At 42.5% G+C, this 16,060-nt stretch overlaps 1 protein-coding gene across 4 annotated transcripts in view; it reads left to right on the top strand.

Annotated features, from left to right (window-relative positions):
* The window catches only part of COBL (cordon-bleu WH2 repeat protein), a 1,669,181-nt gene that overhangs the window by 70,505 nt on the left and 1,582,616 nt on the right, over positions 1-16,060 (top strand). The window lies entirely within an intron of this gene.

A 16,060-nucleotide genomic window follows, 5' to 3' on the forward strand; every position in this document is an offset into this window, starting at 1 on the left:
GGTACACAAATAGATTTCAGCTGGCCTTAGTGGAGCCTTTTTCACAGTGTACAGGATTCAGATACTCTGGGATTTGCTTTGTGCCTACTTTAGCATGGCAGACTTTCTCATTCTCTTCATATTTCCTTCAATCATTTATTTTTTTATGTAATATTGTATGGATTTCTGACCCTCGTAACAAAGCCTGACTAACCACCGGAATATCCAAACAATACTTTCAATGAAATTGTATGAGTCCCATTTTCCCTTTTTCCCCTCCCTCCTCCATCCCGGAGCTTTTCCTCTAACCGTCAACTTGAACAGAGTTTTGAGGTGTGACATTAGTACATTTTAACTTGAGCAAATCGTTCAGGGCGTGTCTATTAACTTTAGGGCTCTCAGTCGCCTCGGGCATGATAATGCATTTAAATCCTTTTGTATATAGTTCACAAACGACGGCCATATAGCCATAAAGGGTAGCAGAGAGTTCCACAAATTAGCAGTGAGTTTCGCTATTCCCAGTGTGGTCCAAACTTTATCAAGAAATAGTTGCATTGACGGTGGTTCAGTTTTCCTCGATAGCTGGAGAACGGTCAGTTTAGCGGCCAACAAGAGATTGGCTGGAACGGGTGTTAATGGCCGCGGGCCCAAATTAAAGGCACGGGGCTTCCTGCGAAGTATTTTCTTTCTGTGATTTGGTCACCTCGCAGCATCCTGTTAACAGAGCGAAAATACTATATATACATGCAGACATGGCCGCCATGGAATAGGAAGGCAGGGCTCCGTACAGAGCCCCTCTTCCATTTCCATGGCTGCCAAATGGAGCAGGCACAGAAGCTCCAAAAGCTGTGGAGGCGGCACCCGCCACAGCATCAATCAGGTAAATGGGGATTGGGGTGGGGGAACTGACTGCTGGGCCGATGGGGGAAGATGGCGGGCGGGGGAACCAAACCGGCCATCAGTCGGCTTAGAACGCAGGCTTAGATTAGCAGTTTCAGCCTGGGTTCCGTGCCTCCTGATTGGCTGGCTCCCCTGCCAAGGGTGCTAATTGACACTCGCCTTCTTTGTTGCAAGTTCTAGAACATGAGATTGTATCACGGAAGCCCATTGAGCCCTGCCCTGGCTTCTGGTTTGGGTCTGGCTCCACTTCTAGCTCACTTGCGTTAGAATATCATCGTTCTTTGGCTGATTTTGGAGATTAGTGCATAGGGACTTTCAGAGAATTGAGATATGTCGACCTGGGTCAGCAGTCTGCACTAAGGCCGCTCAGTGATTTGTATGAAGAGCAATGACCTGAAGCGTTATACCTTTAGACCTCTGACAAACCTCTTCCCTTCTTCCAACAGTTTAGAAAGCAGTTCCAGGTGAGTGACAAAGATTCTGTAGCAAGATTGTAAATACCTGTGCAGCACAGGTACTGCCACACAGTGTGGTGGTCAGGGAGAGTTGTGCCTCCTACACTCGCCCTAGAGCATAGCTTTCTACCATCTCTCCTGAATTGCTTGATGCTGGTAAATTGCTAACAATTTCAGATTGTATGAAGCACTTCATGCCAAGTTACTCCTGCTACTAAGGATTGAAATATGAACTGCTATTATAAGCCAATTTAATGGTAATCAATTTACAAATCTCAAAAGGGTGAAGAGCTGAGTTGGCCCTGCCATGATTTGAACCTGCGAATAAAAGACAGGCACATGTCGGGGATGAGCGCTTAACCCAGGTGAAGACCGCTGTATGGAAAAACATTACTGCAGGAAAGAGCTCCATATAATGATTAGTGAAAAAGTCTGCTAAAGCAACAGTAAAAAGTGACATTGTATGTTGTGGGACTCCTTTACACTGTTTATTTCACAGAGAAAAATGGGTCTCTTTGTAGGCTTCAATGTGAGTGTTGTGATGTGCATTGCAAGTACACGGTGCAGTGTGTGAGTGCAGCAGTGCTCTACTTGCTGTGGGGTGCAGTGTAAGTGTTGTGAGGTACATTTAAAAATGCTATGCAGATTAATCATTGTCCTCTGTTATCAATTGGGAGTGATATGACCTGCAGAATTCACATTGCTCTCGTTTGCATTTATTCAACACCTTGCAAAGATGCTACTCTACATCACTGCACTCATGGTGCACTCACACTATGCCAAACTGACAGTGAATCCTACATCACTCTCATTGTGCCCAATGTTGAGTTGCTTCACACCACAAAATACCCCCCTCTGAATTGTGAGTAGAATAGGCCATTTCATTTAATAAGACACACATAACACAATACCACCAAGTAGTCATCACTGGAAGTTCAACTGAAGATCAGAGCCACACCGCAATGCATCATGGGTATGCAAATTAGCTGAAAAGCGTAGGTTTTTATTCCATGCAAAACACTGCCTGTGTCTTTTAGGACAGTGCTGTTTTAAACATAGCTTTATTAACCTAAGACTGGTATATCTCAAGACTACAAAAACCAAGTGCATATACATTTCACCTTATTGGGCTCATAAGCGTGGCACAGACCAACATCTTTGAGATTGGAGTATGTTTACCATACAGCATCAATATTATGGTGGGTTTGAAAAAGTACAGAAAAAATTGTTCTTCCTGTAATGTGAGTAGAACACGTAATTTCAGCTAATCAGACACAGCCCACAAGTATCTGTCATTGGAAGTTCACCTTCAGATCAGAGCCCCCTAACGGCATATCATGGGCTTGCAAACTAGCTGAAAAACGTTTTGGCTCCATGCAGAAAAATGTCATTGTCTTATAGGTTAGTATTATTTTACACACAGCTTTACTATTCCAAAACTGACAGCTCTCACAGATGCAACAACCAACCACATGCACATTTCACCATAATTAGGGCTTATCTGTGTGTCCAAAGATGACATCCTTGAGATTGAAGCACTGGAGCATGTTTACTGTACACCAGCAGTACTGTTATGAGTTTGATAAAAAATAAGAACAAATACCTGTCTGCTTGTCATTTAAGTGACATCTAATAGGACACGTGTAACACAGCATCTCTGAGAAAAGCAGCCTTCCCTGGAAATTCACCTCTAGATCAGAGTCACATAGCAGTGCATCACCGCTATATATATTAACTGAAAAATGTACTGCTTTGCTCCTTGCAGAAAACTGTCATTGTCTTATAGCGCAGGGCTATTTTAGAGATAGCTTTATCAACTGAAGACTAACAGCTTCCAAGGGTGCAACAACCAACCACATACTAGTTTGACCCTAACTGGGGCTCATCAGTATGGCATAGGTTGACAACCTTGGGATTGGGGCATGTTTACCGTACAACAACAATATTACGGCAAGTTTGAAAAAAATACGTTCTACCTGTCATGTGAATAGAAGAAGCAATTGCAGCTAATAAGATACACACAACACAGCAACAAAACGTCAGCAATTAGCCATGGCACATATTGCTCTGATATTAGAAGCATAATCTGTATAGGAAAAAGGAAAGAAAATGGGTTAAACCCTCATCTAGCTGTGTACCCCTGTACCATAAAAAAATAACCTATATATTAGAACTACTCAAAATAATATCTGGGTGGGTGATTTGCAAGCACTGGTCGTTGGAATATGATCCTAACCCTAAATCATCAATTGAACAAAAAGAATGAAGCATGATCAATCAACTATGTGCGCTGCACCCTCAAAGTATATGCATTGCATATAATTTGAGGGTGCGGCGCACATGGTTGATGGTCTTTATAATCTGTAAAGGGAAACACATTTTGATAAAAGACCAAGCAGGCATTGTAGAACTCTGAAAAGGGAATTAAATTCTTACCCTGTCTGAAGAGCTGGGACCAAATAAGTAATTTCTTCTTGTAGAGAAGTTAGGTGTACTTTGGTATACTTCAGAACAGGTCTCAAATTTCCCTGGGAATATGGTAGAACTCAGAAAGACTGAAAATGGAGTTAGGGGCGGTGAGACTCAATGCAAGGTCTTTGCAATTGAAGAAGTACGAATTTCAGAAGTGGAGCAAACACCAGCAAAGTTAAGAGAAACTACCAAGAGTGTTCCTTATTTGTGTGTCACCAGAGTAACAAGTTCAAAGAGTTTGTTAGCAAGTCAATGTTCAGAAAAAGTATGAAACAGTCATCAAAGAATGGCATTTGGAAAATGTAAACACCCCATAATAATGTGATGTCAGTGCGGCAAAAGTATGCCAGAAACAACATTTTAAATAAATCTTCCAAACATTAACCTGAATATAATGAAAAACACACATGTGCTTAAGATGGACAAGCAATGTCTACTTAAATTGCTGCAGACATACTAGTAGCGGGATTATGCTCCTTGCATATTACTGTAAGGCAGGAGAACAATCGCAGGGTTGAAAAATAAATGAATTTAGTCAACTAGTAAGAAACCAACCCACACCATACATCACACTTTATTTACTCTTTGAACTTGTTAATCTGGTTGTTAATCTGCCTGCCTGGTCTTTTATCAAAATGTCTGCCCCTTTACAGATTATAAAGACCATCAATCATGTGCGCTGCACCCTCAAAATATATGCAATGCATATACTTTGAGGGTGCAGCGCACATAGTTGATTGATCATGCCGTGTTCTTTTGAGAGAGCGGCGCCTGCTACCTTTTTTGTATTTTTGGAAGGAACTTGGAGTTGGTCACCCTGAGTTACCTGGAGGCAACCAGATGTGGACTCCCTGCTCACTGTGCTCAGAGAGGCACAGCTCCACCTCACTGATGAGGCCCAACAAGTCTGAAACATGTGTATGGGGTTGCTGTTGGTATTCTTGTTCAGAAGGGAATTGCCATGTGGGTCGGACAAAGACTGATATGCAAATGGATATTTCCCATCTGTGAAAGGTACAGTGAGCAAAAAGCAGATGGCTGTGAACTCTCAAAGTGGTTAATAACCACTGAACGGGTTATCGTGCCGTGTTCTTTCGAGAGAGGGGCGCCTGCTACCTTTTTTGTACTACCCCTTATTCAATTTCCGTCAGCAGGGCAGCAGCCAAGTGCTCAGGCTGCTCGTTTTCCTTGTTGCTTTCTTTGTGTGCTGATGCGTTTTGCTTCCAACTCGGTTTGGAGAGGATTCATGTGTCTCTCCTACCCTGCTGTTGTCCATTTTCACCCTCAGTTTGTGTTCTGTTGCCCCACCATTCACATGGGTCCATCTGGGATTGGTAGGTCAGGTGTTAGGTGCCAAGAAGAATCTACCAGTGAATTAAAAGAACCTTTTTCATGTTGAACCCAAAATCGTGCCCAATCCAGTGGTCGAAGTGAACAAAAAGAAGTAGTGGAACTATGTTCCCTACTGGCCTGCCCCCGCTCCCCACATCACCATACCCCTTCTCACACACAATACATACCCACAAAAACATGCGCCTGCTGTTTAAGGGGATGTTCAGTGCATTTTACTGAAAGTGCACGTTTCTACTTCTTCCTACACTTTTATTTTAAGATGAAACCATTCCGGAACGGTTTATTATTAAGATAAAACTATAGGAACAGTAATACTTAATTAAAAGAAGTAGAGGAGTACTGCTCCCAACCGCTCCCGCCCTCTTCCAACACTGGTCCAATCCCACAGATTTACTCACATAGTACAGCACCCTAAATATAGTTAATGGAATCTCTGTACACCATTGTAACTTCAAATTTGTTTTTTGTATCTATTTAAAGAACACAGAAGGCACTTTTGTTCAGAAATGACTTGCAATACCCACATATACAGATGGGGCATTCCCACAAAAGGTGCTTGGCTTGTACAATAGCACTCAGATGAGAACAAGTAGTGAGCCAGTTTATGAGGGTGTAAAAAAGTGGGTCACGTGAAAAGTATGTATATAAGGAAACAGGTGACTTACAAAGGTAACATTAACCTAAGAAGAGGCACATGCTTCACGGAGTACTATATAAATATACACAATTACATTAAGAATAAATCTTAACCTTACATTATTAAGCTTCACAGGAGGTGGTTAGAGGTCATGTGGGGAGGATGGGGGAGAGTGAATGGAGGTTTCCTCTTTAACAAGTAAATGAAATTTAAGCCGAGCTTTGAAGAGATCCACAGTTGGCTGGCTTTGATTGCTATGGGTAGTGGGTTTCAGTGAAGAAGGGTGAGGAGGTAGACAGACCGGAAGTGTGAAGAGGCCCAGGGAGTGCATGAGAGAGTGCATGAGACAGTGACGTTGAGTGCAGAGGATTGGAGGATTGGAGGGAACGAGTGTTGAGTAAATTGAGATACACTCAGATGGGTACTGAGGGGCAAGACCATTGATAACTTTGTAGACTAGGAGACAGAACTTGGAAAAAGAGCGGTTGTGCATGGAGAGCCAAACAGCATGTTGTCGGTAGGTAAAAGTGTAGAGAGTGCAGGTAGCAAATGAAAACAAACCTACAAGGCCATGTGGAGGAATACCACAGAGCACCACTCAGTGTTGTGACAAAGACTACTGCAGTAAGAAGACAATGTAGTAGGGGGTCATAGGATCTGGTAGACATCCAACACAAATCGATAGTTGTAGCTCATTATTTGTTTTTTTGTCCCCTATATTCATCTCTGAGGAAAAATGTTTTTCCCCCATCTTAAGGTTGTTTGGCGTAGGAACTGTAGATGTAACATTGGCTGATTGGAGGTCATCACTCCAGCAACATGTTGTTTTAGCTGTGGCTAACTGTTAAAGTTTAGGCAGTCTTATAAGGTTCACTGAGATGCAACACTTAACACCTGACCTACCAATCCCAGGTAGACCCAGGTGAATAGTGGGGCAACAGAACACAAACTGAGAGTGAAAAGGGACAACAGCATGGTAGAAGGGACACATAAATCCTCCCCAAACCGAGTTGGAAGCAAAACTCATCAGCACACGAAAAAAGCAACAAGGAAAACGAGCAGCCTGAGCACTTGGCTGCTGCCCTGCTGATGGAAATTGAAAAGGGGGTTGAATCGGGATTCTCGACCCAGCCCTTTAAGACGAGGTAGCAATTCTTTGAGATGGATTGGGATGCAGAAGATACTCAAGCATCAATAATCAAACTAATTCAGGAAGGTAGCAAATCAAAGCTGTTTTATTTTGTCTAAAACAGGGAGTTACAACGAACAGCGACAATTCGTTCGATCTTCTCGCTCAACAAATCTTATAACAAAGCATCTTATATAGTAAAAACTCATCATTGCTGATGTCATCCTGCGTAGCAAAGTACAAAAACCTATTGGAGAAAGTGATTGGGTCTAAGGCAACATCTAGGTATAAGTTCCATACTTGTCTAAGAGAGAGATAGGGTCTTTAACATCAGGTGGGGCAACTAAGCCCTGCCCCCAAACAGGTCACTATGAACATCATCAAATACACGACGTCCCATTGGTTATACAAACTATACGGCACTTTACTACGTGGGCCTCTATAATTGTTTGGCACCCTTACATCCGTCAGTACTTTTCCACATACGCCAGCAGCATGCAGGCTGGTCTCTAGGTGTTGGTGGGTTGGTCTTGACCATAGCTTCCCACCAATTAGCATGTCATCTATCATCACCTCTTGTGGTCAGCACATCAATTAAGGTTTTGAACTCAGAGTTGGAAATGTTCCTTGCTCTGGAGAATACTAGGGAGTATAGCATGCCCTGTCTCCTTGCATAGGTGTAGCTCGTCACGATTGTCCATTTTCAGCCATCCACGTGACTGAAGACCATGGTTTTGAGCTCTGGTGTATTTAGAATACTACTATTTAATGAACCTCTGACATCTTCATTGTTTTCGTGCCCGTCTTCTGAACAGGAGTTTGTTCTTTCACGCGTCTGTAGTTACTGTCTGATCATTCCGGCCCAGAGCAGCCTTGGCTTCTTGGTGCTGATCCAGCCTCACCCTTCTTTGATTCACCTCTGTAATTTGATTGCTTTTCAACAGCAACACACTGGAAAAGCCTTCCTTTTCTTGGTCCGGCTGTGCAAAAAATGTGTAGTGGAATTGTCTATAGTTCACATATATATATATATATATATATATATATATTGGCGCATGCCGCAATCTATTCACTACATAGTTAGCCTTAAGAATACTTTGTCTGATTGTGTTTCTTTGGATCTGTACACGTGTGAAATGACTTGATAGCTTCATCATTTTTGTAACATAAACATCTTCATCTCGATCCTGAAACGTTACTTTATCCTTGATACTTTCTTGATTCCTATAGAATATCTGTGTTCTCTTGTCTCTGCATCTCTTCTGGGTGCGTCAGTCTTGCTTCCTGTGATGTCACCAATCTGCTCTTATTCTCTCTTTTCACACTTCCTCTGGTATTTCATTCAAATGGCCATAATACTGTTGTGTATGCAGGTATGGTTTTCTCAATGGGAACCTTGCTTCCAGGATTCTCCTTGGTATTGGTATCTTCACTGTCACTGCACGTATTTCACATTCTGGTTGCCAGCATATAGGCAACATGGGTGCAATGCTTGAGGTGGGGGTACTTGGCTCCTTCTCTAAAGGGTGGTGCTAAAAGCATTTTGGAAGCCTTAGAGGGATAGCTTAGCCAGAGATTGGCCAAGGGATGCTTGTGACCAGGGGGACCAATGGGAGCCAGGAGCAGTGCTGGAAGAGGAAATGCAGTGTTATAAAAGTCCAGTCAGCACAGGGGAGACTGAAAGGTGTTTGGGTGAGATCTGGTGAAGCTGTGGTGGATGAAGAGTACTGCTTCAGTGCGGACGGTGGAATGGAGTGTTGAGGAAACTGTAACAGTGTTCTGAGAATCCAAGGGGAGGTTGAGAGAGCCGTAGGGTCCCCGTTAATTTCAACAGTCCCAGTCTTCCCAGACCAGCTCTTTAAAACTTTAAAGACACCTTAAATCTACTATCTTTGTCAGTGGATTTCTGAGGCCATTTGTGGCATTTATAGTTTAGTATGAATGCACATATTATCACTTAATGCCTGATTCAGGATGTATTTTAGTTTGAACTAGATTAACTGCATTGTCACCTCTATGTTTAATGTATCAATTACATTCTTGTATTGGAATTGTGTGGATTGTATTGGTATGTGAAATGTATAGATGAGAATGTTACTGCACAAAATCCTAAAGCTGTCTTCTGGTTGTACACCAATAACACAGCATCAGTTAGATGGGGCATAGGAGGCGAAAGCACCAAGTGCTTTGCGGTGCAATAACGAGTAAGGCCAATCTGTCTCTTGGCCCCAGCCCTATTCTACATATATGTAAACAACATTGCACCCAAATTACCCAATATGGAAGCAGATGCACTCACACTGAGCTTTGGAAAAAGAATCCTCAGTTCACTTTTTGCAGACGGAGCAAAGTTGTTGTCCAAAACCATAATCAGACTGAAAGAATTGATGACGGGGTTCACAGAACTTTGTTAAACAGAAGGGTCATGAACTTAACTTTAGTAAAAACAAAACTAGGACTTGCTCAAAGAAGAAACACATCCCCAAAAAAAGAATCTCAAAATAAAAGGGGGAACTAATTGAAGTATTCACATTTGACAACCCAGGAATATGCTTCAACAGAATTGGGAGCTGGAGTTAGTAAGTGAAACAGCTCCAGTGCACCCTAAAATGGTCCCCGGAAACTACCTTAAGAATTTTGCGAATACACAGACACAAGGCAGTGGGCCCAAATTTGCACGTGTGCAAAAGTCAGGCTAGTCTAGTCTGCACTACATGGGGCCGAACTGTGGTTATGTAAAAGATGCACAGCATTTATGGAACAAGAAAATGGGGTCTTGAAAAAAGTGCTTGTCCTACTTAAATCACCCAATTCAATCCTCTATCTTGCTCTAAATTAGCAAGGGATTGGAACAATTTTTAAATGAAGGCTGTTATTTTATTGGCTGTGCATTTGGTTGTTTCCTGCACTTGTCAAATATACAGAGGCACTGATTGATATATTGAACTCCCTGAATGCCAGCTCCCTTCCATGGTTTAAGTCATATCAAGTCTGTAAGTGACAGAATTGGTGTAGGCCATTGGTAGACTACTCCAAGTATGATAGATGGTACCTCAAGAGAAACCTCGGTGGACCTTGGTGCACCACCTTGTCTTTGCTAAACAAGTACCACAATAGCAGTCTACTTGTATCATATTTGTAGATTAAAGATGAAGTCAATTTTGAAAAATATATGGCCTATATTAAATAACTGCACTTGCGCACCTTTTTGTTTAGATTAAGAACCAGGATACTACCGATAGCTAAATGAACAAGCACCTGGAAATCGGGTGGAACACACATGTATCCTTTTTGCCCATTATTGAAAGAAACAATATATCATTTCATGTTTACATGCTCAGCATATACAAACATAGGACAGAGAAATCTGAGACCATGCTCGATAAATCATGGAATTAAGGATATCCGTACTGCACAGATGTGTGCTAAAAGCATGAAGCACGAGGACACCGTTTTTGCATTAGCCCACTTTTTAGGAAGAGGTTGGACTAAAGGGACAAAGTACAAAAGTATGGCAAACATAGAAAAATAGCCCTGATGTGTGCATGCATTGGATTAGTTGTGATTGCCAAAAAGGGAACAAATTCAAGCCAAGAGTAGTCACATTATTGGCAAATGCTATTTAATGTCTGCACATCTGGGTTTAGTTGAAACTATTTGAAGTCAATCATAGTTATTATATTTGCATTTATATCAATGAATTGTAATCATGATAAAGGGAACATTAGCTTGCACCATCTGAATGACACAAGGCCTAGTAAGAGCGTTATTTTGTCCTCCCTTGTTTCCCGCTCCTTGTCTTGTCGCGCGTAGAAACACTTGTGTGCAGGCGCGTTATAAATACCACATCATATCATATCATGATGTACATATAATTCATTTAGCAACCTTTGCTGTTTCATCATTGTCGTATTCCCGTATGCATTCTAGACATACATGACACCTGTCCCCAAATTACCAATTGCTTAACTCTTAAGGTATTTAATTGGGCAGTACATTGCTCTTCTAGGGGTCGGGGCTTGTTCTATGAATAACTGAGATGTAATTTTGTATGGTCATTAATCTACCGTTAGTATTTTCTTGTTTACTTCGCACTGGATGCACCAATTTGTATGAAATGTCTGATTTTAAGAATATATGGCTAATCTGTCTATTAATTACATGAACTGAAATATGTATGAATTTGAAAACTCTAAAACATGTATTCTGGTTTTATGACATATTTGTCGAAATACATCTTTATGTATGTAATGACATGTAGTGGTGATATTTTTTGGACTATTATTGATTGGTTGACATTTTGACAGACTACGAAAGCAATATAAATGTTTGTTTATTTTATATATGTGTTTAGTTATCAATATGTGTAAAGTTTATTAAATAGACTGTATCACGTTAATTAATTAAATAAATGTTTGGCTACCACAACAAACAATGATTCAACATCATTCCAGTGAAAATACATAATCGTATTTCTTTTTTACAGGTGTTTCCTCGACGAATAAGCATGTGACCTCTTCTGACGACCGTGACATTGGTGTGCTTGCTGTGCTTGTTTTAATGTGGGTCATGATGTCGTCAATTTTTTTCATGTCTACTCGTCCCCCAATGTCACCTAGACTCGTGCTCTGCTCCCCCGACCCTTTCTGTTTCCTTCCCTCCAATCTGACCCTTTTCCTCCCCTGAACTTTCCTTGACCTCCTGCGATTTTCCGACAATGCCCCGTTTGCAGACAGCACTGTCTCCCCACCTTGGTGTTTGGGTTATAAATGCTGTGATTTATAATTTTGTCTTCAATTGGGGGAGAAGCTTCTACTGTCAGGGGCGGGGGTGAGCCAGCCCTAAAACTCCTGTTTGCTCTCTGCTGCACCTTGCCACCTCTTACTGCTAGCCTCTAGCTCTATACTTTCCTATTCATTCCTTCTTCCAAGATAGATCAATACATGTTTGTTACAGGCCATGCAGAGTCTATATGATCACATTGCCGCCCGTGACTGCGCCGATGAAAATGTTGACGCCAATTACGGCGCGGCACAGTGATCAAATAGATCTCTTTGCCCGCATACCCCGATCTGCATTCCCCTTCCCGACCCCCCCACTGCCCCACCCCACTTAACTTTGAGGTGGCACACAAACTCCTCTATCCCTGCGGCGTCAGTTCATCCCACTAACGTGGGTCCGAGCTGACGCCGCAGCGTGCTTTTCTTTATTACTTTTTTCACTTTCTTGTCCCCTGCTTACCGCAATGGTAAGCGGGGGTCACCCCTGCAACTCCCGTCTCCCGTTACTGCGCTCAAGGAGATCGTGGGGCACCTCCGCAACCCCTGCTCTGCTTGCATGCAGTAGTGGGAGTCAGTATTTTGTGTGCCCCCAAAGTCACAGTGACTGCGGGGCGCACAAAAAAAGTCGACATTTCCGTATGATTCCGCCATGCATCATTTCATATGAGAGGTGTAAGTTTACAGGAAGTGACAAAAAATAAACATGACACTAAATTCGGGACATGCATTGTGCAAGGAACAGTGTAGCTTAAAATATAGCATTGAGTTCAAAATCATGGAGAATCATTGGGTCACCTGTAAACAAATGTTTAATGAAGGACCTGTTGAAATAGAGAAATACGGAGAAGTTCTGGGGCATAATATCATACGTTGTAGAGAACATCTATATAGTTGGAGTTGCACTGATATTAAGGCATGGGGAGAGTGTCGTCGTCAGGACAAATACTATCTTGAATGCCATACAGAATCTATTCAAGGGCAAAGCACCAGGCTTGGGTTAGGTCCTTGCAGGAGTCTTCAAACATCTTCAAAATTCGTGGGATAATATTCTCACAGGGAGTTTGTTATTCTTCACTGGCAAATTTCCAGATATATGGCTTAATATGTTTATCATACTCTTTTAAAGGTTTCAAAAGCTAAACGAAATCTTATAGGCCGATGAGCCTTTTCAATGTATAGCAACATATACGCAAACATGATTCTTAATGTGGTGTAGAACTGAATCATAGGTCTGCCGAGACTTTTAAGCCACCATAATTCTAGGATTGCCTGGGCCGGTTCTTGGAGCTATCTTGCATCCACAAATTACATGGTGTACTCATTTCCTGTTCTCCAAGTCTACATGGAAGCACAAACCAATGATAAGAAGCACTGCAGGACACGCTCTTCGTTCTTCATTATAGAACTACGATCCACCTAACTGCACCAATGTGCTCTCATCCCGCCACAGAACATCTCCCCACGTGCTGCATCCTTCCCTCCCTTGTGTCCGTGCACCAATCTCCCTCTTTTCTATCCTCTTATCTTCACCTGCTCGTTTTTCCTTCCCGAGAATAGCACTGGAAGGGGCACAATATGCCAGTCCACAGACAAGCCGGGTGCTCTGTGACTACTACATTGGGGTCTTGGCACAGTTTAAAAGCATTGTGATATAACAAAGCTTAAACGCCTGGTAAATCTGCCACAGCTGGCAATCAGCGTTCCAGCCCTGCGCGTCTGGCAATATTGCTAAACGAGCAATCCACAAAAATGTTTGCTTTGACAAAGCATATGGTGCAAGTTGCATACCGTTGTGATTTTTCCATGGGGACAGTGCTTGGTTGCCAGTTATTTCGCCCTCCATACCAGTGGGGCCCACGTAGCTTTCAATAGAAGAGAGCGGAAGAACAGATTCATGAGGAGGTTGGCAGCAGCATGAAGATATTTGTGAAAAAATGAACATTTGCAACATTCTTTGCATAAAAACATTTTGCATAATGCCAACAATATCCTCATGCCATCAGCAGCTACTATTTCCTACTCGCTGCTTGCTTCACGCGAGAACATCAGGAGTCCTGTTGGCTTCTGGGGCTCATCCGTTTGGGGGTTCTTGTCACAACACAGTTAAACCGGAGGGGGAATTGATCATGCACTGTTAAAAATGCACAAGAAATCACCTTGACAGTGGTTATGAATATTTTAGTGTTTACTCTGTAACCGCATGCACTGTGCAAAGGGATCGTGGGCAAAAAGTAAACATTTACATTTTCTTACAAAAAAGAGATAGAACACAGTTCACTTACTACGTCATACGTTTGGTCTTCACTTTTTTAAGGCACATAAAAAACAAACATTGTCAAAACTAAAAATGGTGTCCTTGCTACAGGGTACTCCTTGGACGGCTTAGGCCTCCTCCCAGGTCGCATGAAGAGAGACAGGAGAGGAGGATTAGGTGGCAAATGGAGCGCTACCAGGGCAGTTTCCCTCCCCTAGCCCAGCCCACCCACTTCCTAATTATATCTGTCTCCCCAGTGCCTTTTTCAGAGGGTACTGTCTGTTGCATATAACATCCCAGGCATCTATAACAATATTCTCGGCTTCCTTTGGTGCTAAATTGCCACTTTTGAGGTAAAACTAATCATGGGGTTAAAGCATCACCATCGTTATTTATTTATTTGAAAGGGTTCCATGTCATTCCATCGCCCGTTTTTATTTCGTGGCATTTTTTGCCGCAGATTTTTTTGCCGCATAAACTCATCAAATTTATTTTTTGTTTTTATTTCCAAACCCCGTTCCCACCTATTTAGAATCTAGTCCCGAAATACCCCAAAACCTTACATCCCACTACCCAACCCCCCTACCCATATTTTTTGATGTTTTTTCCAGTAAAGATTCTGCTGCATATAATGCAGCGAAAAGAAAATGGCGATGAATGGACGTCGTACCATTTGAAAGGCACCAGCAGAGACAACAGTTGCTTTGTGGCGTCCTGAGAGAAAAGGGGCAGGGGAAGGTGAAGGAGGGGCTCGGATCATTCCAACACTTTGGTGCGCTCCTGATCAAGTGCAGGGGGTAGGGAAAAGGGCAGTGCAATGTGTGGGGGGAAAAGGGGTCAGTGTAAAAGCCACAAATCATTCAAGTTATGATCATTTGTGTTCTAATGTAGTGCTTCATGACAAATTCCTCCCGCTTCTGAGCTCTGTTATACCAGGTGTTATTATTTTCCTATTTTATGGTACTCGATTTATCAGCATCAGAAATATGGAAGGCTAAGTGAGCTCTGCCACGAGATTTGAACATGCAAAGTCATGTCATAGACCAGCGCTTTTCTCATGAACTATCCACTCTTACAAGCCGTGATATGTCATGTTAAAAAGCTTTTGTACTGCACCCATCACCAGCATAGTGGCCTTACAGGGCTTTGGCTTGTCCACATTTTTGTGTGTTGGGCCCCCTGTCCCGGATGAACCGGACGTGGTCAGTGTTGGAAGGCAAAAGGCGTTAGAGGATAAGAGAAGCAGGAGAAAGATAGAAACGAGACACAAACTAATGGAAGGGTGGTTGAATGGGAGGGTGTATTCTTGTGGTAGTCATTGGTAGTGGATCAAACGAGTGTTGACCAGAAAGAAAAGGAGTGCAACCTGCCTTGTGATGCTGCGCTGTTTTCCATGAGGGCAGTTTCCAGTACAGTGATTTTCTGGTTCTAGAACTATTCGGGGTATGCGTGTGATGGGCTTGAGTTGTTATAAGTGTGCCCTTGAAATGTGAAGCTTTATTCAGCAGAATGTTTTAAAATGTCCCTCCCAGTAAACCAGGAGTATAATCTGGGCAGGGGTAAAAATGTCAACTTGCAACAGCCATCAAAAGTCACTCACCCCTTCAATTCTACCCGTGCACACAGCACACCATGTCCTACACTCCAAGAGTCCATTACCACTAGCAAATGGCTAGTGGCAAGTGCACATTGTCCATCCTGATCTGGGCGGAAGTTCCATAACCAAGAGCTTTGTTTATTTTATTTGATTGCATACAGCACAAACCTAGCTCAAGAACAGTGGAGCGCTTTAATACAGGAGTGGGCCAACTTTGGGCGTGACATTTAATACAGTTGTTTGGTGGAGGGAGCGAGGGATATTTATTCATTGATTGAAAGGTCAATGCGGGGAACACACAAGGAGAAGCAGGAGGGAAAGAAGGGGTCTTCTTGGATAGCCCAAACGTCATACTTGCTTTGCAGTTTAATGAGGGACGAGATTGACTGATCAATGTGTTGATGTGAAAAAGTGTGGCACCTTACATGGGATTGGGCTTTGAACCTATAGTAACATGTACCCATCTATACTGAGAAATGATACCCTGAGCTCTCTATCCAGGC

Source organism: Ambystoma mexicanum, chromosome 5p (genome assembly GCF_040938575.1).
Source record: "Ambystoma mexicanum isolate Mex_15411 chromosome 5p, UKY_AmexF1_1, whole genome shotgun sequence".
Taxonomy (NCBI): domain Eukaryota; kingdom Metazoa; phylum Chordata; class Amphibia; order Caudata; family Ambystomatidae; genus Ambystoma; species Ambystoma mexicanum.